At 43.4% G+C, this 25,914-nt stretch overlaps 1 protein-coding gene across 2 annotated transcripts in view; it reads left to right on the top strand.

The window, feature by feature from the left end:
- The window catches only part of CPO (carboxypeptidase O), a 189,539-nt gene that overhangs the window by 75,261 nt on the left and 88,364 nt on the right, over positions 1 to 25,914 (top strand). The window lies entirely within an intron of this gene.

Below are 25,914 nucleotides of genomic sequence, written 5' to 3'. Positions count from 1 at the left end.
ATGCGAGTTGTGACGAAGAATCTCCGGCTCAGTTGGCACACTGCTGTCTGAATCTGGCCTTAAGTGTACCTTAACCCCTTGAGGACCAAGCGCAGTAAATTTACTACATTAGGTATTAGGTTTTATTCCTGGCCAATAGCAAAAATATGGCACGGGATTAAAGCTTCTGCAATCAAGCAGGAGCAGGTCGTGATCTCAGCTGTCAGATACAGCCAAGGACCCAGAGGAGAAGAGAGAAGTGGCTTTTATTCGCTTCACCACTCCATACTACATAGTGCTCAATGAGCACTATGTACTAAAAGAAAAAAGCAGAAGTATTACTTTTGCTATTTGACCTGGCAATCATGTGACCAGAGCTGCAGGGTACTAGCAGACTCTGATCAGCTCTATTAGTGACCGATGTCACTACAGGCTCCTATGGATGCCCCAGCTGCAGTGGAAAAGTGTGTAATAACAAAGAAAAAACAATGTGAATGATCCTCCCCACTACCCCCCAAGATCTCATATGACGTCATAGGGGACATAGATGTTAAAAATAGCTACAAAAAATAGTTTCAAAAAATTACAGAATAAAATATATACAGAAAAAAGAAAATGATGCACCGTTGACACTAGCAACGTTGCTATATGTGACCTGTAATCCAAAATTCAGCAAATTATATATCAAAACATCCAAAACTAAGTGAGAAACCCATTCCCATACTTTATTTTAGTGTAAATTTATAATTTTTGAAATAAACAACAATAAATGGAAAAAATCCTTTTTTTAGTTTTTTGCCTTTAATGAAACTAAAACAAACAGGAAAAAAGTCAATGAAAAAAGATGTAAAAAATGGCCCTATGTATAACAGGAAATAAAATGCAGCCCCCCAAAAAATATGGCAGTAAAACCACCACATGGGTAAAATCCCTAAAAAGTGTCTGGTCCTTTTTAGAATCAAAACCCCATGATCCTTAATGGGTTAAAAAATAAATTGTATTATAGAGAAAAAAAACACTATAACATGGCTGGATGGAATGGGAAAACAAAAGACAGAGTAAGGCCAGAATCACATGGACATACCGTATATTACACGCACAAAATTTGCACGCATATTGCACAGAAAATACAACCCATTGATTTCGATGGCTTCTTTCACACTTGCATGTTTGGCGTGTGCAATTCCATCGTGCAAAGAAAACCCCAAAACGCAGCATGCTCTATTTTTCTCTGCATTTGCACAGGGAAAGAACACATCTTGAGGGCGGGCTCAGGCGAACGTAATTGCGGAAGCATCTCCGCAAGTGAAAATCTTGCCCACCTAATGCGGCAAAGCGATGCCTTTCGATTTTAAAAGATTCATTTAGTTTAACGTGTTTTCCCCATGCAAAACCTTCATCAGCAAAAATATAGGACCTGCTCTATCTATGTCTGTGTTACGCAGAAAGCTGCTCTAGACTTCTATGGCAGCTCCAAAAAAGGGAGGGGTAGGGAGTTACCCTGCGTACAACACCGGAAAAAGATGGCTGCTCGCCTTAATTAGGCATTTAATTGCCATTCCAATCCACGGGAAGGGTGTAACATGCCAGCATGTCGATCGCAAAAAAAGTCAATCTATCAGCTAGCACAGACGTATCAGCTTGCTTCTTGCCTTCTCCTAACTTTGCTCATGCGAAAATATGTTCCGTACCAACGAAGGTATTTACGCATACGCTCGCCTGAATCCACTTACTATCCTAATTGGCCGCTTCAATGGCTGAGAGCATCATCGCATGTTTTTTGTACACGACATGCGGGCAGAAAAAGTACAGTATAAAATGCTGTAGGCATACAAATATGAAATGCCCGATGTGCATAATCAAGAACAAAAATGCATGCGCTCGTGTGAATCAGGTCTAAAAGATAAATGTTATTACAGAATTAGCTAAAATCTAAGGTTTAAGAAAATAATGTGTGTGTGTGTGTGTGTGTGTGTGTGTGTGTATGTATATATGTATATATGTATATGTGTATATATATATATATATATATATATATATATATATATATATATATATTGTATATGTGTGTGTGTGTGTATGTGGATATATGTGTGTGTGTGTGTGTGTGTGTACGTATACATGTGTGTTTTTTTATATATATATATTATGTGTGTGTGTGTGTATGTGGATATATGTGTGTGTGTATACGTATATGTGTGTGATATATAATATTTTTTTTTTTTTTTTTTTTATTTATTTTTTTTTAAGAATGACGGAGGAAGAAGAGGTCCACATTAAACAATAGGTTCAGATATAAACCAAGCCGCCACATCTCCTAGACAGTCATATGCAAGTGCTTCAGATACTAAATAGCAGTAAGCAGTTGTGTTGTACTGCGGTGTTCTATTCTCAGTAATGTACTAGCACACACTGTTTTCCTGCAAGGCAGTTACAATGTATGTCGCTGTAGTAAGAGGGACTGCAGCTTTAATAAGGGATCATCGGATTAATTAAAGCGTGCCTTTCTCCATATGTGCATTTTCTTTTGTTTGGACAAGAACAGCTAAGGACCTAGCCATGCGCGCCATTCATTTGTTTAATTCTGTCACTATTGTTTTTAAAAACCTGTCTTCAAATCATCACTATAATGGGCTCCGTTCAGACACGCTCCAGGAACCCTGCTGATGCGCTGACATCAGCTCCCCGAGCATCGTGGGTAACCAGTGTATTAACATGGAGCCAAGCACACACGATTGTGGGCAGCTGGCTCTGGCCATTTCTAGACCGGCAAAGAACAGATTGAAGAGGAAAAGAGGGGAAAGCTTTAGCAGGTAAACATCTGGGATCCGTGTCCCTCTTAACCCCCTCAGTACTGGAATATGTTCTGAACCTCATTGTCTCTTTGTTTGTCACTGACTTATTCGAGTGAATGACTTTCCACAGTGGATTGTTTATGTTGTCCTTGAGAATATTTACTGCCGTTTTTGATAATAGGTACAAATAACAATTAGGTTTTACCCTCGTGTTGCCGTGAGTAACGTCCGTCATACGGATCCGTAATACGGACGTGTTATAGATAACATTACAACCGGATGCCGTCTGTATTTGATCTGGATTTCCTCCGTATTTGCTATCAATGGTTTCATTTTCTACTGGCTTAATACTGATCCGTATTTGCCCAATAGAAAATAATACCAATACGGATGCAAAAATGCATAAAAATAGGTCATGCTGCATTTTTAAAAAGCGACTGTGAAAAATATGGCCATGTGAGTAGAGACATAAATTTATATTACCCCTGTATGACAGCCCGCAAAACACAGACCGAATACGGAATTAAAATACACAGCCATATTGGGATATTAGTGGCTTTAAGAGACAATGCTACTAAAAGCTTATTCACAAGAGCATGTGCTATTTCTGTCATCAAAAATCACATGCAAAAAAGAATACGGACAGCACATGGATGGCGTCCATGCGATGTCCAAAGATTACTGATCCGTCGACTTTGCATGAGTTACTCTAAGGGCTCGGGAGAGGTATTATTTTTTCTTGAGGAGAGCACCTAGAAGGTGAGTGAGTAGTCTTATTAGGCCATGCATGCTCCTCTGGGTAATATGCAAATAAGAAAGATTGAACAATGCCTCTGCAGTGACACCTAGTGGATGGCAGCATTCCTTCAAGTCAATGTCCAAACTTTTATACAGGTCTTAACAAAGATAAGGGCTTAAATACATGGGCGTGTTATTGCCCTGTTATGCAGCCATAAAATTTATTTCCGCAAAATGGGATGAAACAAAACTCAATGGTTTAATTTTCACTATCAGGCTTTTCGCGCATTAAGACTCGCCCTACCTTTCTCGCATAAGCAAGAAAGATAGGGCAGGATCTTGTTTTTCAAACTCACGAGCAATAGCACAGAGTTTGAACAGTCAGAAGAAAAATAACAGTAGTTCATGCGCTAATATGCCCCGTAGCGGCAAGTGTATTAGCACATGCCACCCATGTGTTTAAGCCCTCAGTCATAAATCAGACCAGAGTAGTGCAAATGTGACGCCCCAATGAACTTACTGTATGTATGACCGAAGGCCTAGTCCTTGTCACGGTGACGCCACACTCTAATTGGACACTCTGGATGATATGCCGCAGAAATAATGGAGACAAGTCCAGTTTAGTTTAGCAATCTGAGAGTGAGCAGATTTAGTAACTTTGGTATTTGCAACAACAGGTTAACTTCACAATTCTCTGTAGACTTATATATGCACCAGGTATACAAGGATACAGTACTAAGCAGGCAAGATACAGCAATATTGACTTGATGATACTCTGACTTCAACGCTCTCTCTCTTATTTTCCTGAAGATTGATTTACTAGACTGTTTCCCCACTAGTGAATTTAGATGGAACAATTTAGATAGATTTGACTGTAGGATATTGTGAAGCAGAGGGACAAGCGGCTGTATTGCTAATCCTGGCTTTGACTTCACTGGGTAACTCACTGTTAGATGAAGATCGGCCTCAGAGAGGATATTCTGTTTTCTCTGCTGCGGGATGCCAAGAGAGTGGATTGATCACCACACTCTACCTTGGGTAGCGATTAACTCACTGAACTACTCCTCCTATCTGACCACGGAACTGCCACCTCTTCTCACTCGCTCCTGGCTGAGTCTGCCTAACTGCTCTGCGCTACTTCCTTTTATAATCTCTCTCGCTCTTGCATAGGGACTTGTATCTTTCCTTCCCGCCATTGGGCTCTGCACCAGTAAGATTAAACCTGACTGTGAGCCATTGAGAGACCAGCTGACCTCTGGGCTGAGCTCTATGCTTAGAGCAGGAGGAGAGACACAGGGTCTCCCCCACAGATGCCACCTTATGTATCCATGGACCACATACAGACAGGTGAGACAGGAGAAGTGTACCTTGAGTGTTCTGTAGGACCCGCTGGGCCTCTACATATACTACTATTTTTTTCACATTGACCGGTGGTCTGTGTAAATACACATATGGTAATATCCCTATTGATTATTATGGGTTTGTGTGCTGTTTTATATTAAGTCCAACAAACCGATGGACACAGAAACGGAATGCAGATGTGATTTATAGCTGTGTGAATAAGCCCTAAGGGTCATGCACATGATTGTATTATAGGTCTGTATGACTTCTTTGGTGCATAAAACCATATTACAACACCCTATTGTACCCTATTGCCCTATTGTACTTCCATATACCTCCAATTTCATAGTGACGCATACAGTGCCAGATTTCATATCAGTCTAATGGAAGATTATCATGGCATGGTCCATCAAATGCCATATTACAGAGCTATTGATTCCATAATATGGCGTTATTCATTTTCGATGTCGAACTTAGTATAATTTCCCACTATGCATGGTGTGCTGAATACTTGAAGAAATGTGAGGCCTCTTCATGTATTGAGCACATCCCCGGCAGCTTTATGTGCCTTCTCAGAAATGTACAACAAGTCCAACCTGGCGTACATTTCTGGTATAATTTTCACCAGTTTCTGGTGTAAATTATAAATAAATCTGTTGGTCTGGGTGGCCACACCCTTTCCAACAAGCCCCACCTACTTTCTTTAAAACGGATGGGGCTTGTTGGCACAGAGAGCTACAAAAATTGCAAATTTTCATACAAATACCCACTTGCGAAAAAATTTGCAACTTTTTTACACCTGGGTTTAATTCAGCTTCTACTGTGTACAAATTTTGAAAAACTCGCACCTTCTGCTAAAGTATATTCAAAGTGACATTAAGCAGAAGTGTCACTAGCACTGAAAATCTGTGGCCCCTGCACTGGACCTCTAGACTAGAGCCTTGAATCTCTGGGGAACCGCTGATGTCAACTGCATTAGTGTCTACAGGGCGTCCATATAGTTGATAGCTATAGCAGAGCAGGGAGTCAGAGCCCCCCACTACCACCACTCACAGTCGCTGAAGTGGCACATTACATAAGTTTAATAAAACAAACATTATACTCAACTATTCCCCCAATTGGTGTCCTTTCCTTTCTACATTGTTGCCGGTCCAGTGTAGAAGGTTTGCTGTAGTGATGTCATTGCTATTAAATTCTTGTCAATAGTTGTAAGCCTTAGGCTTAGATAGAATGATAGCATAAGACACTACACATACCTGACGCACCGGATTTTCACTGCACAATCTGCGTGTAGAACTCGTACCCATGAACTTTCTTTATTCTTTTTTGTGTATGTACTTTTTGCAATGTTACCATACTATTTTAGTACATCACATGAAAAAACTCATTCATCATATACTGGCAACCGTAGTTTAACCTTTAGCTATGGCTTTGGAGTGTCCCCCCCCCCCCCCCCCCCCCGCCCCCTGCGGCTAGACGGCTCAGTAGCTTTTATTTTAGTTGCAAAAAGACCGGTACGAGAGGAGGTTGGTTTGTCATTTAAGATTGAAACGTTCCTATAGTTCTTTATTATGTAACATTATTACTAAAGTATTTAAACAAAAGTTGATTATTTCTACATGTTTTTTCATTAAAAAGCTGAAAATTAATAAAAACAAGTTATTGTTAACATCTAGGTCATTATTGCGAAAAAAGTCAACCACAATATTTAGGAGACTGAGACAAATAAATCACGTCCACAGTTGAAGGTTAATATATAGTCTGTCTAGTAATTTAACAGTATAAAAGCCCAAAGTTTCTTCTACTGTACCTCCGACTGTTTCAGGTAGAACTGATCATCTTCGGCAATCTTCTTTCTTCTTCTCCTCTCAGTGGTTAGCTCTGTTACCTTGCAGTGCTGGGGTCCTAAGTTCAAATCTGACCAAGCAGATTTTGTCGTTCATTGGATTTGAACCTAGGAGGCTAGGACCTCAGCACTGCAAGGCAGCTTTGCTGATCACTGCGCAGGAACTAATTCAGGCCAAACCAAACTTTTTTGAAGTTTGCTCAACGCTACCTACTTGGTTAGCCATAGCAAATGTCAGACTGGAGTTCATGATACCCAGCAGAGGAAATGAATCAGAGAGCCAGTTCTCCATCCATACAGAGAATGTGCACATATATATTTTTAATTGCTATGTAAACTTGATTTTACTATCATCCCTGAAACCATCTATTCCTCTAACACCCCATCTGCTCTGGGAACACTTCCTTTCTTCAGTATAGTTTTTCAGTTTTTGTGTGCTTTTTTTATTATAGATCATCCTTGTTACTTCTGTTATAAACGTAGTAGAAATACTTTGCTAAAGTGTAATTTGAAGGCACAAAGTGCATCTACTGATAAGTTTACAGACAACATCCAATCTCCACCACCTTTGAGCGGACAAAGGTCTTCTCAATCAAGATTTCCCTCTCTACCAGTATCTATCTCTGGAGTGATTAGCTCTTCTTAATGGTATTTCTAATTATCAACTTATGTGAGTGATCTACCAGATTTAGATTCATTCCTGAAGTGCAAATGGATCTATAAAAATGGCTGCACTCCAATTTAGATTTAGTATACATTTTTCTATGTGAAGAATTCATTGTATTCCTATATGTTTGACCCTACAGACTAATTTTTAGACTGGTTAGCATACACAGTGATGAGCTTACCGATTGGAACCCCTCATAACTCACGTTTAATGGCACTCAGATAAATGAATTTGATATCCGTGCTAACAGAAACTCAAAATGTTTTGTTGCACATCAAAAAAGTTTTCCACATCAGAGATGTTCAATATGATCCCCCTTTGTCACTCGACACAGGCTGAGCCTGCAGTCAAGTTCCTGCCATACACAGTGTAGAGTATCACGACTGACTGATGCAACGGCTTCTGTGATGCCACAGATCATGCATGCTGGATGTTAAGGCTGGCATGTAGACTTCTTCTTTAACACTCCCCCATAGAAAGAAAAATCACAATGCATAAAGGTCCATTTACACACACAGATGATCGCTCAAAACTCGTCAAATCTGACATTTTTCAGTGACCATTTTGCATTAGCTACAAATGGGTTAATCAGCCCATTAGAAGCTAAGTAGCTTCATTTGCATGTATTTAGAGAACAGCAGGTGTTCTGTTCTCTAAATACATTGCTATTCTCCAGTGGGACAGCAGCTGAAAGAATGTTATCTGCTCTTATCAGTGCTGCCCATGGAGAACTTATCAGGGATGATGGATTTTATGCTGAGCTGAACTCCGTGATGGACGAATAGTGCATGGTAAGTGCACAATGGGCACACATTCACACACAACGATTATCTCTCAAAAGATGGCTTTTAAGCGAATTTTGAGTGATCGTTGTGTGTAAATGTACCTTCACGACCGGGCCATAGTGTTTTTACGTCCTCCCGAAGTGGGCTTTATTCTCTGAAGACGTAAAAACATGTGTCCTGCAGAGAATAAAGCCCCTCGGGCTCTGGACGTGACAGCTCCATGCTGTCAGTGCCCGCAGGTAGCCGACAGCATGGAGCTGTCATCCCGGGCTGCAGGGACCCCTCCCCCCCAGCAATGTGGGTGAGGGAGGATGAAAGTACATACATAAGGCCCCCAGATTTATCCACGGACCTTACCCCAGCTTCTGCGCACGCGCCCATTGCCAAAATGGCGGACGAATGCGCAAAAGCTGTGGATTGCCAGGATAATTTAAATTCTCCCTGCTCCTGGCTACAAAATGTAGCCAAGAGCCTGGAGATTTCATGGAGGGCCGCGGTGAGCGGTTCCTGGTCACGTGTTCGCCGTTATCCAATAATGGCGATCACGTAAAAGTAAAAAAAAAATTTTGAAGTTTCATCTCCCCTCACCAATGTGAACTTTCCCGAGTTCTGCACATGCGATTGCCAGCAAAAAGCCGGACACATGCGCAGGAGTCGTGGAGGACAGGAAATTTAAAACCTCCTTGCTCTCAGCGACCAACTGTCGCCGAGAGCCTGGAGCAGTGACGGGTGGCCTCATTGAGCGGTCCCCTGTCATGTAATAAAAAAGTAGCGATCTAACATAGGTCGGTCTCACATGACCGGATAGGAATTACGGATTCCGCATGCGTCTGATCCACGCTAATACGCAGATCAATCGCATTGGATTACACAATTCCGCCCACATTAGCAGGTCAGAATTGCGTAATCCACTCGCAGAAAAGAGAACGCAGCAAGTTCTATTTTACTGCGGATATCCGCAGCATAGAGCCTATTGTGCTCCATGGTCGTGGATATACCCGCTGCCCATACGCAACTACGTTGTATACGGGCTGCGGGTACCTGTGTCATCGCTAAGCGACGGTGCGGGAAATACAAACAACAAAAAAGGTGTACTGCGCATGACCGCCCGTGTAAGTACGCAGTTATGCGCAGTACATTACGCGGCCGTACGCAGGGTCACAGCCGGGCTCACAGATGAGATCCACTGCGGGCCTCCTCAAGCGGATTCCGCCTATGGCTGCGTGAGCCCGGCGTTATTCAGACCGCTATCTGTAATACGTAATTTACAAGAAGCTCCGGGAACGCTCACCTTCATGCAGTTCCAGGAGCAGCTTGTTGAGCGCCTTCTGTGCGAGACCGCCGCACCACCGCAAGTTTACGGAGACTCACGGAACGCCACTTTTTACACCCCATACCCACCACTGAGGTCAAGAAATGACCCCCAAAAAGCATGAGAGGAGGATGGATACACGGTTTTATAGCCCCATGGGCCCATTCCAACCAGCCTCCGTAATTACCCATCTTCGGAAATACCACACAGTTCACATTATTACTTTTATCTAAGATTTGCGAACGCCGAAAAGGGCGCGGAGTGTGTGAGGGAGGGGGGGGGGAATTTTTAGGGAGTCAATTTTTATTCTGTACAAATAAGCAATGGGGCCTGGAATTTATTCAGTTGTGCCCTGAAATCCAACGGGTGTTCCCTCCTTGCCATGGGTCCTGTAAGTAAATGAGGGCCACAAGGGGTATGTTTCTGAACACGGGACAAACGGGGGTATCCATTTTGGGGTGAACGTCTTCATTCCTATGTGCACTGTACAAAAAAACTGTTTTTAAATTTAAAAAATTGCCCAAAAAATTGAAAATCGTTACTTTTTCCTTCTGCTTTGCTTAGATTAATTCAAATACTGTGGGGTCAAAATACGCAGTTCACCCCTAGATAATATTTTTAAGGGGTCTAGTTTTCAAAATGGGGTCATTTGAGGGGGGGTTCTTTATAGTTTTGGCCGCTCAATGGCTCTATAAGTGAGCAATGGGGCTTGGAATTTATTCAGTTGTACCCTGAAATCTAACGGGTGTTCCTTTCATTGTAGGCCTAGCCATGTGTCCTGTAAGTCTATTAGGGCCACAATGGGTATGTGTCTGAACACGGGACAAACAGGGGTATTCATTTTGGGGTGAAAGTCTTCATTCATACATGTTCTGTACAAAAAAAACTGTTTTTAAATTGACACAATAGCCCAAAAAATGAAAATCGTAATTTTTTCCTACTGCTTTGCTTAGATCTATTCAAAAATTGTACGGTTAAAATACACATTACACCCCTAGATAAATTCGTTAAGGGGTCTAGTTTTCAAAATGGGGTCATTTGTGGGGGTTCTCTATGGTTTTGGCTGCTCAAGAACTCTACAAGTGGGCAATGGCGCCTAAAAGGACTTCAAGCAAAATTTATGTTCTGAAAGCCACCGATTACTCCTTTCATTTTGGGCCCCGTTGTGCATGCGGACATAATATTAGGGCCACAATGGGTATGTTTCTGAAAACAGCACAAACAGGGGTATCCATTTTGGGGTGCAAGTCTTCCTTCGTATGTGTGCTGTACAAAAAAGCTGTTTTTAAAATGACAGAATTGCCAAAAAAAACAAAAATCACAATTTTTTCCTTTTGCTTGGCTTGAATTCATTCAAACACTGTGGGGTCAAAATATGCAGTACACCCCTAGATAAATTCGTTAAGGAGTGTAGTTTTCAAAATGGGGTCATTTGTGGGGGGTTTCTATGGTTTTGGGCGCTCAGGAACTCTACATGTGTGCTATGGGGCCTAAAAGGACTTCAAGCAAAATTTCTGTTTTGAAAGACACTGACTACTCCTTTCATTTTGGGCCCTGTTGTGGACTCAGATATAACAATAGGGCCACAATGGGTATGTCTCTGAACACGGGAGAAATAGGGGTATCCATTTTGGGGTGTAAATCCTCATTTTCATGTAAACTATAGGAAAAAAATATGTCTTTAAAATGACAGATTTGCAAAAATAAGAAAATTTTACTTTTTCTCCTCTAAATTGAATTAATTCCTGAAAAAAACTGTGGGGTCAAAATACTCCTGACCCCCTCAGTGAATACACTAACAGGTGTAGTTTTTAAAATGGGGTCATTTGTGGGGGTATCTATTATTCTGACACTCATGAGCCTTTCCCATCTTGGCTTGGTGTAGGAAAACAAAGTGTTCCTCAAAATGCTAAAAAGTAATGTTAAATTTGTACGTCTCCTAAATGGTTAAAAAAAAAAGCGAAAGTTTTTCCAATGTGCGCCCAAAATAAAGTAAACGGGTGGAAATATAAATCTTAGCAAAAATTTCTATATTATGTTTGCACATATTTAAGATATTGCAGTTGGAAATGTGAAAAAATTACGATTTTTTTCAAAATTTTCCCAATTTTGGCGCTTTAAATAAATAAACATAAATTCTATCGGTCTATTTTTTCCACCTAAATGAAGTACAACATGTGGCGAAAAAACAATGTCAGAATCGCTTGGATATGCAAAACCTTTCTGGTGTTTTTCCATGTTACAGTGACACGTCAGATTTGCAAAATTTGGCCTGGTCATTAAGGCGCAAACAGGCTTGGTCACTAAGGGGTTAAGAATTGTGGAAGTCAAGGAAGTAGTTCGCTATCATTATAAGTTGTGCGGCCAATCCATCTGTTTGTTAGTCACCTAGTGAGCTCACTTCTGACTTCATTGTGATAAAGGGGGGATGAAAGTCATCCTGTTGGCGGATGAAACCTGGGATTTCCTGTTCCAGCTGCAGCAGAAGCCATGTCTGCAGCGTCCAGGTGCAAAATCCTTGTGATCCTTTCCTCATGCAAACAGAAGGGGCCGGGCACTTTCCTACAAGTGTTAGAGCAAAACACATTCACTTTGGGGGAGTCACACATCTGCTCCACATAGGCATGTGGGTTTTACCTCCTCCAGTTTCTGACATTACATTTGTAAACGGTGTCCAAAAGGTGGAAGGCGGCTTCATCACTGAACACGAATTATCCCATGAAACCATTGATTTGCACACTCTTGTAAAAAGAATATTGCCTGCGCTTTGTCATCCAGTTTCAGGGCCTGTAAGAATTGCAGTAGGGATAACATTGCAAACATTTGCGCAGTATCCTCCATACAGTCAGCTGTGGGATGTCCAATTATCTACTTGGTCTGATGGTGGATTTCTGAAGATTTTGTGTGAAATTTGTACAGACACGCTCCTTTGTTGCCACACTTACTGGTGGACGGACGGATGATTTTCGTTTACAGTTGCAACCTTTTTTCTTAAAATTGGAGTACCACTTATGAGCTGTGCGCCCACTGGGGGATCTTCACTAAACTTTTTCGAAAATGATGTTGCACACTAATAACAGACTGGTAGACATGAAAATCAAGGACACAAAACACTGTCCTGTCTTTGTTCGCAGCTATTTTGCCTTATATCCTTCTGAGTAATAGAAGCTGTGCTGTGATTGGTTGCTGCGGGTAACAAGGACATCTTACTGTTAGACAGTTTTGCTGAATTAAAATTTTTGAGTTTTTGTTTCCATTGATATCAAATTTATGTATCCAAGTGTCATTAAATGTGAGTTATGAGGGTTTCAAATCAGGAAGACTATATGTAATAACCCTGTATATTATACTATTCAGGAATACAAAATATGGATGTTTTGCCTCAATCATAGTAGAGCCTTGGCTATCTGTAGAGTAATCATCACTTCATTGGGAAACCACAAAATAAGGGACACCACTCCAAGGAATACAGCGTTTAGGCTTCTTTTACACTGAATCGCCAGTATACAATAACTATATGTGTGGGTAAAGCTCCCAGCACATATGTTAAGCATATTCATATGCCCCAATTCACAAAAGTCAAAAAAGCGTCATTTTGGCCTCCATGCAGACCGTATACATTGGAGTTTATTTATTTGCTGTACGTCAACCGACTGCACTATTTCATACAGAGGCGTGCAGTAAAAAAATGAATATACCACACAATATACTTTTTTAATATGGGTCCCTATGCGTGACAGATACCACTGCATGGTATCTATCACAAGTTTTAGTGTTGAGCAAACCCAACCAGCAGAACCCTGTTTCAGGTTGAACTTTGCTTAAAGTTCAGTTCAGCACAAACTCAAATCAAGTTTTTAGCAAAGCTCTACCCAAAACAAAGTTCTACTGGTTCAGTTCGCTCAATGCCAGTCCTGAACGCTGGTTTGTATCCCTGTCCAAGAGTCATAAAAGCACTGTATAATACTTAAACAGGGATATACACCGGTTTTCAGTGTTCTGGTGAACTTCCAGTTCGGTGCGAACTAATTCGGACTGAACTGAACTTTTTGCAAAAGTTCAGTGAACTGGTCAAACCAAACTTTTCAACTCCTCACTAACAGGCATCCATTAAATGTATAAATCAGCAGTGTTCCTCATCATATAAATTTAACAGAAGCCATTTACAAAGTGTGAAAAGAGTCTTGCAATCAAAAGTAAGAATGGGAGATGCAAAAAGTTCTAAAGAACAACATGCCATGGGCACAGATGAATAAGCAGATATAGAAATCTAGACAAAATCAACAGTGTATGAGAATAGGCTGAACTGGGCGGAGGTATAACTTTTTTCAGCTTTACAAACTATGTGACTATGTTACCAGGAGGGACGCTTAGAGGCATCTAAGTCTACCAGAAACAGGCCATATACAATATTGCAGACTGATAAAGCTCAGCACAGCCGGCAGGGCAGATGGATAAGAGGGATACAACACACAGAAGCACAGAGGTCTTAAGTTCAAGTTCATGCAGAAAAACACACCACAACGTTTAACAAAGCCGGATTATATACTGTATTTAGCAGAAGGAAACTATCTTAGGTGATACGCTGTAGCCTTACATATATCCAGGTTAGAACGGAGAAGAAAATATCATAGCAACACGGAAAGGATAGAACTTTTTAACTTGTAACTTAAAATGTGTGGTGAAGTAATAAAAGTGCAGACATTTTAAAGGGTTGCTGTCATCAGGTTCATGCTGCCCAAAGCATGGGCAGCATGATCCCGGGACAGGGATGCCTGCCCATGTGTATTTTATTCTGCAGCGGTTAGGCAGGAGCTGATCTCTGAGTCACAGGAGCAGGTCGTGCCATCCTGTCCACGGTATTAGTGTTTCTTGACACCACCAGAAGCTAGGGGTTTGAGAGGAAGAACACCCCTCTCACACCCCCAGCTCCTGATAGGGTCAAGGCACAAAGGTGCTAGCTGCACACTGTGGATCAATTTCAGCCGGCCGTGCTGCTGAGGATCAATTTCAGCCGGCCGTGCTGCCTTAGGCTGACAGTTTGTGGTCTTCTTTGCCTTACATTATTACCTGTAAATGCTGCCATGTTGGCCCAGTAACATGGCAGCATTAACATGTAATAATGAAAGACAAAGAAGACCACAAACCATCAGCGTAAGGCAGCATGGCTGGCTGAAATGGATGGAGACACAGCAGAGTCTCACCTCTGTCCTGGGCGGCATTTGTGCCATGCATACCACCCCGCTGCCGGCCTGACACCTCTGTCCCTGGCACTGCTGTGACGTCTGTCCCTGCTGCCAGCTGTATCGTGCGGCGGCTGTGAATTCCATGCCGGCCGCCGATTGTTAGCTGCGTTGCACCCGGCGGTTCAGACCTCCGTTGCGGCTGCCGGCTGTGAGCTCCGTGGCGGGTGGTGGCTGCGACCTTCGTGCCAGCGGTACCAACCCCCGATGACAGCTGGCAATGACATAACTTTTGCCTAGCTTTACACTTTAGGGGGGTCCCCACGTACTTGAAGCTGTCTTTGCACCCCCGGCGGCCCCTCTGTTCCTTTTCAAGCTGTGCTTAGTGCCCTTCCAGGACTTTGTGGACAAGAAGCTGCACAGCCAATGAGCTACAGGGGGCGTCACCTCCCTGTCAATCTTGACTCCACCAGCTATTGCTGGTGGAGTCAAGAAACACTAATACCCCAGTCCACACCCACTGCATGAAGACTGACAGCTGTCTACACACCAAAGGGAACAGAGCTGTCAGTCTACATCATGTGGGTAGGGAGAGGCCAGCATGGCCCGCCTCCATGATTCACAGCTCAGCTTCAAGTCAAACTTCAAAGTGTATTTAATCTGACATGCCTCTGTGTTTCAGAATAAAACACCCACAGTGACAATAAGTATCTCAGTCTTGGGTTCTTGCAGCCTGTGGTTTGGGCAGCATGAACCTGATAACAGAATCCCTTTAAGTACATCTCTTATTACTAATATTGTATGAGGGAAAGCATCATATTTTAATGTAGATGAAGCAAAGAAACATTGTCTTATGCAAATTTCATAGATTTGCAGCACTAACCGTACATCAACAATGTGTATCACCAGGATTGCTTCTACAGAAGATTACCATGTTGTTGTTTTTTGTAAGAATCTTGTTCCAAGGTGTAATATGGTCATCTCTGGCATTGAAGTATCCAGCTATGCAGCCACCAGAACAGATCTAGAGCAAGCTCAGCCCCTCAGACATTACTCTTTAGTAAATTGTAAAGGACTGCCTAATAGATCATTAGAATTAAAAGTTTAAAACTTTTTCAGTGACCTTTTCCCTTTAAAAGGTGAAACCATAATGAAAAGGGATGACTTCAGAGCAAAGTCTTTGCATCTATTATAAACCATTTTTATGTATAAAATGTGTCTGCTGGTATTCACATAAACTCGAGATATACACATTGAATGACATTTGATATACGCATAATATTTAGCACTTTATACACTATAAGCACACATATATAATACTAGGCTGAGATGTGCATCTGGTTGTTTGCAGGGCAAGGCCAGGTCTAGTGAGGACAAGGGTAAGTCTTTAAAAACAATGTCCCACCCTTTACACACAATATCTCCATCAATAGAGAAGATTCAGCACTCACTAGTGTAATAGATTTATCCCAAACTAATGAACTCTATAAAATTATGCGTCTTTTAAAACCCGCCACCATATAACTGCCTACACCAAGTCGATAGATGATTTCATGATTTAACCAGTGATGTGCATAGGGTGAGATCAAGCAATGATCAAAACATTTTCCCCATTATGGTGCTCAGTTTTGCCACCCAGGATATAAGGAATCAATATATCTATCTTCCTAAAAGCCCTTTCCAAGACTCGAGTCAACCCCTTGTTTGCTAACATTGCCGTTCCTCTGGAGCATTTCTACATACCTAGGCTGGGCCCCTGTATGCCTTTGGATTTAACACCCCTATGTGAGTATATAGAAGGCACTAATAGTAGTATTGTTCCTTTCCTTGGTTATACCACTAGTGTTCTGTAATATTTGTGTAGAGTTGGCTACATTATTATGGAATGTTCTCAAGTAGAATAATTGCATAAAGATTTCAGAAATTAGACATATTTTTGAAGGTGACCATTGTTTTAGCAATTTTTGTAGTCTTGTGGTTTGTATACAGATAAAGTGTCTCTACATTGGTTTAAAGGGTTTTCTATAGGGCTTATCCTACAAAAATATTGTTTATAGTTAAATCCAGTCTATAATAATAAACTGTGATGGTTACACTTTACTTGTCAAAGTTATCAAATTATTCTCCAGAAATGGAGGTCAATGTACTTCATTATTATTAAGCCAATGTGGCGTAAGCCATGCAAGAGATTATTCTTCAACTGGTTTGGGGCCTCCAGCAGTTAAAGCCGTGTGGCTCCAATTTATGATCCTACTCCTAAGGCTTCCAGTAACCGAATGCTAAGAAGGGATGGGAGTTTTTTACTTGGTGTTACAAACATGATAAGCCTAAAAGACCAAAAGACCTCTAACAGCTTGGCTACCACACCACCGATACCCATTCCAACAGAAACAGCCCCAAAAACAGGTGCAGAAACAGAACTACCGACTTCCTGAGACAAACCAGAGATAATAAAAATAATGTACATTTACATCGCTCAACCAGGGTGGGTGGAAAACTGTTACAGGTAGATAATAGCAGACTCAAGGACCCAAAGGGTGCAGGTAGAGCAACAGGAAAGAAGATGGTTGCATTTGTATTCAGCAGCTGAACACCAGCTGTTCTAATGGGATGGGACCATGGTCTTGTATAAACCCTTTTGAGGGTTTAACTTCAACAAAGACCATTGTAGAGATGATATTTCTGTCTGTGATATGTCCATTATTAAGGATGGAATAACATCCCAGCTACAAGACCCATATGTTACATTCGTCATGGACTGTCTACAGCAATCTGGTATGAGGGCTGCCAGAATGGATGTGATAACTAGCTATACATGTGGCTAGACACAGGTTGAACAGAAAAGTGAGGAAACAGACAGAGCGGGGGCACTCTGAACCCCTCAGAGTGAACCCACCTCACAGTGAAGCACCCATCTTAAAAGGGATGACCCCACTTTCTTTCATGAGGACCAGACAGGGTTCTGAAAGGAACCAGAGTGCTGGAAACAAAGGAACAAGACAGACACAGACAATAACTAAAAGACAAGAACCGTAGAATACCAGACAAACTACAGAAACAAATCCGAACACAGGAGCTCTGAGCAGGCTGACTGCTCAGGGAACACTGAAAATCATTGGCAACTCCCAGCCTGGAAGAGCTAGATAATGTAGGGAAGGGGTAGAAGCTGATTGGTTGACAGAACTGTAGGCTTCCACCGTAGGGTCACTAGTTGGTGGCACAAAGCGGCTCCTGTTGAGCAGTCCAACCCCCACCGAGATAAAACCATCACGGGGGTTGGACTGCGCACCAGTCACCACCGCATCATTACGCCTGGCAAAAAACACTATACCTATGATGATCCAATGTCTCCCTGGAAAGAATGGCTGCTTTTTGCTTTCATTTTTTTTCTTTGTTTTTCAGTTCTATGATCTATGAAGTGCACCCCATTGACTTGTGATGCACGTGTTACTGAGATACAGTTTATCATTAAGAACGTTTTGTGAACAATGCATTTGCATATAATATTGTAATTTTTATAGGGGGCGCTGCTTGTCGATTGCTCCAGTGCTGGGAAATATGTTCCCATACTACATTAAGGCAGCACTTAAGTCTGATCTATAGAACTGCACCTTATCTAGTGTATGGGCCCCTGTTTATAGCCTTATGGCTTGTCTCTGATGTGCTATTGGAGCCCGATGCCTGAATGGTGATGCAGAGTATGTATTTACTTATTTCCGTGGCAACAGACCTGTGTTAGTTTGTGTCGCACACTGATGACCTAACTCCCCAGACACGGGCAGCCTTCAGACTCCACAGCAGAAGGCAATTGTTCTTAATTGGCATGTATATTTAAGGTAAGCAGAGGGGTATGTGAGACAGGCTTGACAAAGATCCATTAGGATCGAAACGTCGCTTGCATTACTGGATCTGTTTATTCCTGTATGTGGGACCTGAATGGAATAAAGTTCCTTTTAACCATGGAATGCCATGGATGCTGCCTCCAATTGTGCTGTTTCTCTGCTCACTGCCCAGTCACATTTATCATCAAGCCAGGTTTCTGTTATTCCCACTATATCGTAATTTTCATCAGACATTCTTGCTTTGAGCTCACCGACTTTACTGATCAGACTTCTTGTATTCGTTGAAATAAAATTTATACAGTTGTTGTTGTTGTTATGGTACTATTAGCTGTTCTGTCAGTTCTAACTGTACTAACCCCACCCCTGCTCGACCTCCATTCCCATTACTTGGTCCCAGGTTGATATCTACACTATCTGCCCCCCTGTTTTATTTTTTTGCCTCCCCCAGTCCCTAGTTTAAACACTCCTCCAGCCTTCTAGCCATCTTCTCCCCCAGCACAACTGAACCCTCCACAATAAGATGCAGCCCATCCCCCTGGTAGAGCCTGTAGCCGACAGCAAAGTCAGCCCAGTTCTCCATGAACCCCGAAGCCATCCTGCCTACACCAACTCCGGAGCCACTTGTTTACCTTCCTAAGATCTTGCTGCCTTTCTATTGTGGCTTGTGGTGCAGGTAGTATTTCCGAGAAAACTACCTTGGGGGTTCTCGCCCTAAGCTTGGATCTTAGGTCCCCGAAATAGTTCTTGAGGGCCCTCCATTGACCTCTAATTTGTTCATTGGTGCCAACGTGCACCATTACCACTGGGTCCTCACCAGCCCCTCCCAGTAATCGGTCAACCCGGTCCGCGATGTGTCGAACTTGAGCGCCAGGAAGACAACACACCGATTGACGATCCTGGTCTTTGTGGCACATTGCCCTATCTATCCCCCTTATAATTGAGTCCCCCACCACTAGGACCTATCTAGCCTGCACTGCGCTCTCATCCCATTCTTACTGGAGCAGTCATCTCCCTGGTATTCAGAGGGCATGTCGTGCTGCAGCGGTTCTGGCTCTGTAATGGCATCCCCCTCATCTGCCAACTTTGCAAACTTGTTAGGGTTCAGGACTAGCCTCCCTGGTTCTCTTTGCTCTACCCCTTCTGTCACCCAGCTGGCTGTCTGCTCCACTTGCTCTCCTGAACTACCGTCCGCCCCTGCCTCTACCCCAGCGAGTTTCTGCTCGGTAAGCAGCAAACTCCTTTACATGTTGTCAATGGATCTCAGTGTTGCCAGTCGCTCATTTAGAAACAGGATTTGCATCTTGTGCAACAGTATGCACTCTCGATTGGCATACATTGCACTACTAGCACACTGGACGGCATTGTTAAGCATGGAGCACATCCTAATGGGGATCTACAATTTACTTACGGAAGTAGTGAAGATTGACTAAATCACGCTCCAAACATAAGCAGCATTGTCTAATAAGCAATTAGACAAAGCAGCATGCACCTATGCAAACTATACAGACTGCAGGAATGAAGCACCCTGACATCCTTCTTCTGAAGTTAGTGCATTAGTGATGGTCTAGAGTACAGATAGTCCCCTATTTGCGAACGTTCGCGTTTTGAACTTCTCAAGATACAAACTATCTGTCTATCAAGCCTGTCTCGTCAGATCGCGGGACGCTGTGTGGTTGCTAGGCAGCCGGGAGCCTTCTGAAAGGCCCCAGGGCTGCCTATGCAGGGCGCCTATCATGCTGGGGCCATTCACTTGGGATTGATTTATGTTTACCGTGTGAAGTTGTACCTGGTGTTACTTAATATATGGATATCATTAGACTGCCTTGAGGTGCACCATTCAACATAGGTGGTATCATAAAAGGATTTTAGAATTATGCATTAAATAAAGATGAAGTAATCCTATTTATTGGTCTGTGCACTTTATTGTATAGGTGCAGCATTTTATGATCCTTTATTATTGATCCTTTTTTGGGTACCAGATAAAGGTTGGTATGTTTATGGTAGTACAGGCATCCAATAGGCAGTGAGTATGGTCACTTGAAGTAATGTGACCTGGAAGCAAGAGAGTCAGTGACAAAGCTAGAATTGGAGAGATTAGGAAGACAGAGCTAAAGTTAGAAGCTCCAGTAATAGTGTATGACATAATAGAGCGACAACATTGCCAAGCACACCGTAGCCAAAAAAAAGGAGTCAATCAGTGTCCTAGACACCGTAGTCCTTGGCCTGGATGTTTCTACTGCAAAAAGAATCAGAATATCAAATCGAAAGAGCTATCATGCCATTGCTGACCCACATAACCCACCATTACACTGGATTTCTGTTTTATCTCAGTGACTATGATGTTACGTTTTATTGGATTTTTCTCTAGAAGTGCTAGTCAGTGTACTTAATTATGATCAAGCCAATGGTGCCTCAGTCATGTGACTAGTTATTCTACAGCTGGTAGCTGGTTTAGAGCTGCCAGTAGTTGAAGGGACATGGCTCGGATTTATGATCTTCTTCCTAAGGCTTTTGATAAGTGTTAAAGGGGTTGTCCCGCGGCAGCAAGTGGGTCTATACACTTCTGTATGGCCATATTAATGCACTTTGTAATGTACATTGTGCATTAATTATGAGCCATACAGAAGTTATCAAAAGTTATTCACTTACCTGTTCCGTTGCTGGCGTCCTCGTCTCCATGCTTGCCGTCTAATTTTCGCCGTCTAATGGCCAAATTAGACGCGCTTGCGCAGTCCGGGTCTTCTTCCTTTCTCAATGGGGCTCCGTGTAGCTCCGTGTAGCTCTGCCCCGTCACGTGCCGATTCCAGCCAATCAGGAGGCTGGAATCGGCAATGGACCGCACAGAAGCCCTGCGGTCCACCGAGGGAGAAGATGCCGGCGGCCATCTTCACCGGGTAAGTAAGAAGTCACCGGAGCGTGGGGATTCAGGTAAGCGCTGTCCGGTGTTCTTTTTTAACCCCTGCATCGGGGTTGTCTCGCGCCGAACGGGGGGGGGGGGGGGTTGAAAAAAAAAAACCCGTTTGGGCGCGGGACAACCCCTTTAACAACCACTTGTCCATGTGTGAGTGCTTCTCGTGCTCTGCCCCTGATCACATGATGGTAATGTCATCGCAGGTCCTAGAGCAAAAAACATTCAGATCCTGGCAGCAGCCATCTGCTCAGAGGAGATGTGATGATGTCACCATCATGTAATCATTCACCTGTGAGGGAGGAATATGGGGTCATATCACGGTGATGTCATCACAGATCCTAAACCAGAACAGGCCAACAAAATGTATGTACTAAAGCTGTGTGTGTGACACATGCATCTAGCAGAGCTGTGTGTGTCTGTGACATGCTCATGTAATGTAGCAGAGCTGTGTGTCTGTGAAATGCGCAGGTATTGTAGTAGAGCTGTGTGTGTCTGTGACATGCACATATAATGTAGCAGATCTGTGTGTGTGTGATGCACATGTAGCAGAGCTGTGTGCGTCTGTGACATGTGCATGTAATGTAGCAGAGCTGTGTGTCTGTGACATGCATGTAGCTGAGCTGTGTGTGTCTGACATGCATGTAGCTGAGCTGTGTGTGTCTGACATGCATGTAGCTGAGCTGTGTGTGTCTGTGACACGCATGTAGCTGAGCTGTGTGTGTCTGTGACACGCATGTAGCTGAGCTGTGTGTGTCTGTGACACGCATGTAGCAGAGCTGTGTGTCTGACACGCATGTAGCAGAGCGGTGTGTCTGACACGCATGTAGCAGAGCGGTGTGTCTGACACGCATGTAGCAGAGCGGTGTGTCTGTGACACGCATGTAGCAGGGCTGTGTGTGTCTGTGACACGCATGTAGCAGAGCTGTGTGTGTCTGTGACGCATGTAGCAGAGCTGTGTGTGTCTGTGACACGCATGTAGCAGAGCTGTGTGTGTCTGTGACACGCATGTAGCAGAGCTGTGTGTGTCTGTGACACGCATGTAGCAGAGCTGTGTGTGTCTGTGACACGCATGTAGCAGAGCTGTGTGTGTCTGTGACACGCATGTAGCAGAGCTGTGTGTGTCTGTGACACGCATGTAGCAGAGCTGTGTGTGTCTGTGACACGCATGTAGCAGAGCTGTGTGTGTCTGTGACACGCATGTAGCAGAGCTGTGTGTGTCTGTGACACGCATGTAGCAGAGCTGTGTGTGTCTGTGACACGCATGTAGCAGAGCTGTGTGTGTCTGTGACACGCATGTAGCAGAGCTGTGTGTGTCTGTGACACGCATGTAGCAGAGCTGTGTGTGTCTGTGACACGCATGTAGCAGAGCTGTGTGTGTCGTGTGACACGCATGTAGCAGAGCTGTGTGTGTCGTGTGACACGCATGTAGCAGAGCTGTGTGTGTCGTGTGACACGCATGTAGCAGAGCTGTGTGTGTCGTGTGACACGCATGTAGCAGAGCTGTGTGTGTCGTGTGACACGCATGTAGCAGAGCTGTGTGTGTCGCGTGTCACGGATGTTGCAGAGCTGTGTGTGTCTGTGACACGCATGTAGCAGAGCTGTGTGTGTCGCGTGTCACGGATGTAGCAGAGCTGTGTGTGTCTGTGACACGCATGTAGCAGAGCTGTGTGTGTCTGACACGCATGTAGCAGAGCTGTGTGTGTCTGTGACACGCATGTAGCAGGACTGTGTGTGTCTGACACGCATGTAGCGGAGCTGTGTGTGTCTGTGACACGCATGTAGCGGAGCTGTGTGTGTCTGTGACACGCATGTAGCGGAGCTGTGTGTGTCTGTGACACGCATGTAGCGGAGCTGTGTGTGTCTGTGACACGCATGTAGCGGAGCTGTGTGTGTCTGTGACACGCATGTAGCGGAGCTGTGTGTGTCTGTGACACGCATGTAGCGGAGCTGTGTGTGTCTGACACGCATGTAGCGGAGCTGTGTGTGTCTGTGACACGCATGTAGCGGAGCTGTGTGTGTCTGTGACACGCATGTAGCGGAGCTGTGTGTGTCTGTGACACGCATGTAGCGGAGCTGTGTGTGTCTGTGACACGCATGTAGCGGAGCTGTGTGTGTCTGTGACACGCATGTAGCGGAGCTGTGTGTGTCTGTGACACGCATGTAGCGGAGCTGTGTGTGTCTGTGACACGCATGTAGCGGAGCTGTGTGTGTCTTTGACACGCATGTAGCGGAGCTGTGTGTCTGTGACACGCATGTAGCGGAGCTGTGTGTCTGTGACACGCATGTAGCGGAGCTGTGTGTCTGTGACACGCATGTAGCGGAGCTGTGTGAGTGTGACACGCATGTAGCGGAGCTGTGTGAGTGTGACACGCATGTAGCGGAGCTGTGTGAGTCTGACATGCATGGAGCGGAACTGTGTGAGTCTGACACGCATGTAGCGGAGCTGTGTGTGTCTGTGACACGCATGTAGCAGGGCTGTGTGTGTCTGACACGCATGTAGCAGAGCTGTGTGTGTCTGTGACACGCATGTAGCAGAGCTGTGTGTGTCTGTGACACGCATGTAGCAGAGCTGTGTGTGTCTGACACGCATGTAGCAGAGCTGTGTGAGTCTGACACGCATGTAGCAGGGCTGTGTGTGTCTGTGACACGCATGTAGCAGGGCTGTGTGTGTCTGTGACACGCATGTAGCAGGGCTGTGTGTGTCTGTGACACGCATGTAGCAGGGCTGTGTGTGTCTGTGACACGCATGTAGCAGGGCTGTGTGTGTCTGTGACACGCATGTAGCAGGGCTGTGTGTGTTTGTGACACGCATGTAGCAGGGCTGTGTGTGTCTGTGACACGCATGTAGCAGGGCTGTGTGTGTCTGCGATAAGCGCCTGAATCAGTGCCGTGTGGGTGTGACATGCATGTAGCGGAGCTGTGCATGTCTGTGATGCGCATGTAGCAGAGCTGTGTGGCACATTGTGCCAGCAGAATCTCAGGTGCTATAATTTCCTAATAATTACTAGTCCAATGCTAAGAAGCGAAGGGAGCCTTTCATACTTTTGGAATTTCAAGGATTTGAATACCTTTCTGGAAAACCATGATTTGCAATTTATGAAGATTGCCTTGAATTTGAACAATATACCCTCTAAGTAATAAGATCAACTGTATGAACCTTTTATGACATTTTTAACCTTATTAATTATATAACAAGTCGATATCAACTATAACCAGAAGTAACTCTGTAACTAGTTCATGTGAAGTATTATCAGAATTGAATTAAATAATTAACCTTATAAAAGACAAGCTGTAGTCAAAGATTTGTTCAAGATAAAGTAAAATTACATTTAATTTTAGAGATCTGATATTAACACATTTCATAAATATAGAATAAAAACGTGTAGAATATTTAAAGTGTGTCGTTCTAACACAATACAACTGCTGTAAACTGTTTTAGCCAAAATACTCCAGCTTGCCTGTGAGCTGATAAAAGGCACAGTTGTTGTGGGACTCCTGCCAATAGTGGGCAGCCTTTGAAGGGTGAGATCTGTGTGGCATAATAGGGTTTTAATAGGATGCCAAGCATATTTTAAGTTCTTTGTTAGACGTATGATTTTCAGCACCTTTTCACCCTAATGTGCACAAATTTATACTAAACCATCTACTGCAGGACCCACTCTATGAGCCAGAGTGACCCTATCTAGGGCAAGGATGCCCAACCTTTTCTGGTCCAAGGGTCACGCTAAGACATTTATGACATACATAAATGTCTGGTGTAATTTTCCATTTTCGAGAGTACTAACTATTGGAAGAATGGGGGTCCTCTTCTCTCCTGCTTGCAAAGAGAAGTAACTGCATGTGGCTCTCTCCATTGTAGTTAGTTGCGAAAACTGTTAGATTTTCACCACTTCCATAAAACTACAAGAAGACCACTGCAGACTTTCCACATCATCTACTCCTTTCTGGAGTCTCACACAGAAACCTACCCCACCATTCTGCCAAAATATGGGGATCCCAAAGATGGCCCTACAGTGCACCACTAGTACTCATTAGTCTCTTACGCAACACTCCTCTTCTCTCTGACATTGAAAAATCATGTGAGCAGCCACCTGACCAGAGACAAGCGTGGTTGGGGAGCAGCACACCATGGCATCATGGGCCAGATGTTTGGCACCCCTGCTCTACAGAACATGTCTGCGTGGAAGTGGCCTCCTCCAACAAAGTTAATGATTCTGGGTTTCTACTGTTAGCTCTACTCTAAGAGCTAGTCTCTTAAAAGCCCTAAGTAGTATAGAATTAGTTTCAAAGCCAGGAAGCCCTTTCAAACAACACTATAAGGTTCGGAAACACAAATTTAAATCTTTTCTGACCCACAGAAGAAACCATTATATTTTCGTTTTATAATGCACACTAATATGAGGTTGAATTTTTAGATATTTCTATGTATATGCCTACTTGTATAATGTGTTAGAAAAAACCATTTAATTATAATTTTATTATAAGTTGCTTGTTCTTACACCCAGTGCTGGTGGT

Source organism: Eleutherodactylus coqui, chromosome 8 (genome assembly GCF_035609145.1).
Source record: "Eleutherodactylus coqui strain aEleCoq1 chromosome 8, aEleCoq1.hap1, whole genome shotgun sequence".
Classification (NCBI taxonomy): domain Eukaryota; kingdom Metazoa; phylum Chordata; class Amphibia; order Anura; family Eleutherodactylidae; genus Eleutherodactylus; species Eleutherodactylus coqui.
This window is presented reverse-complemented; position numbering and strand designations above follow the sequence as displayed.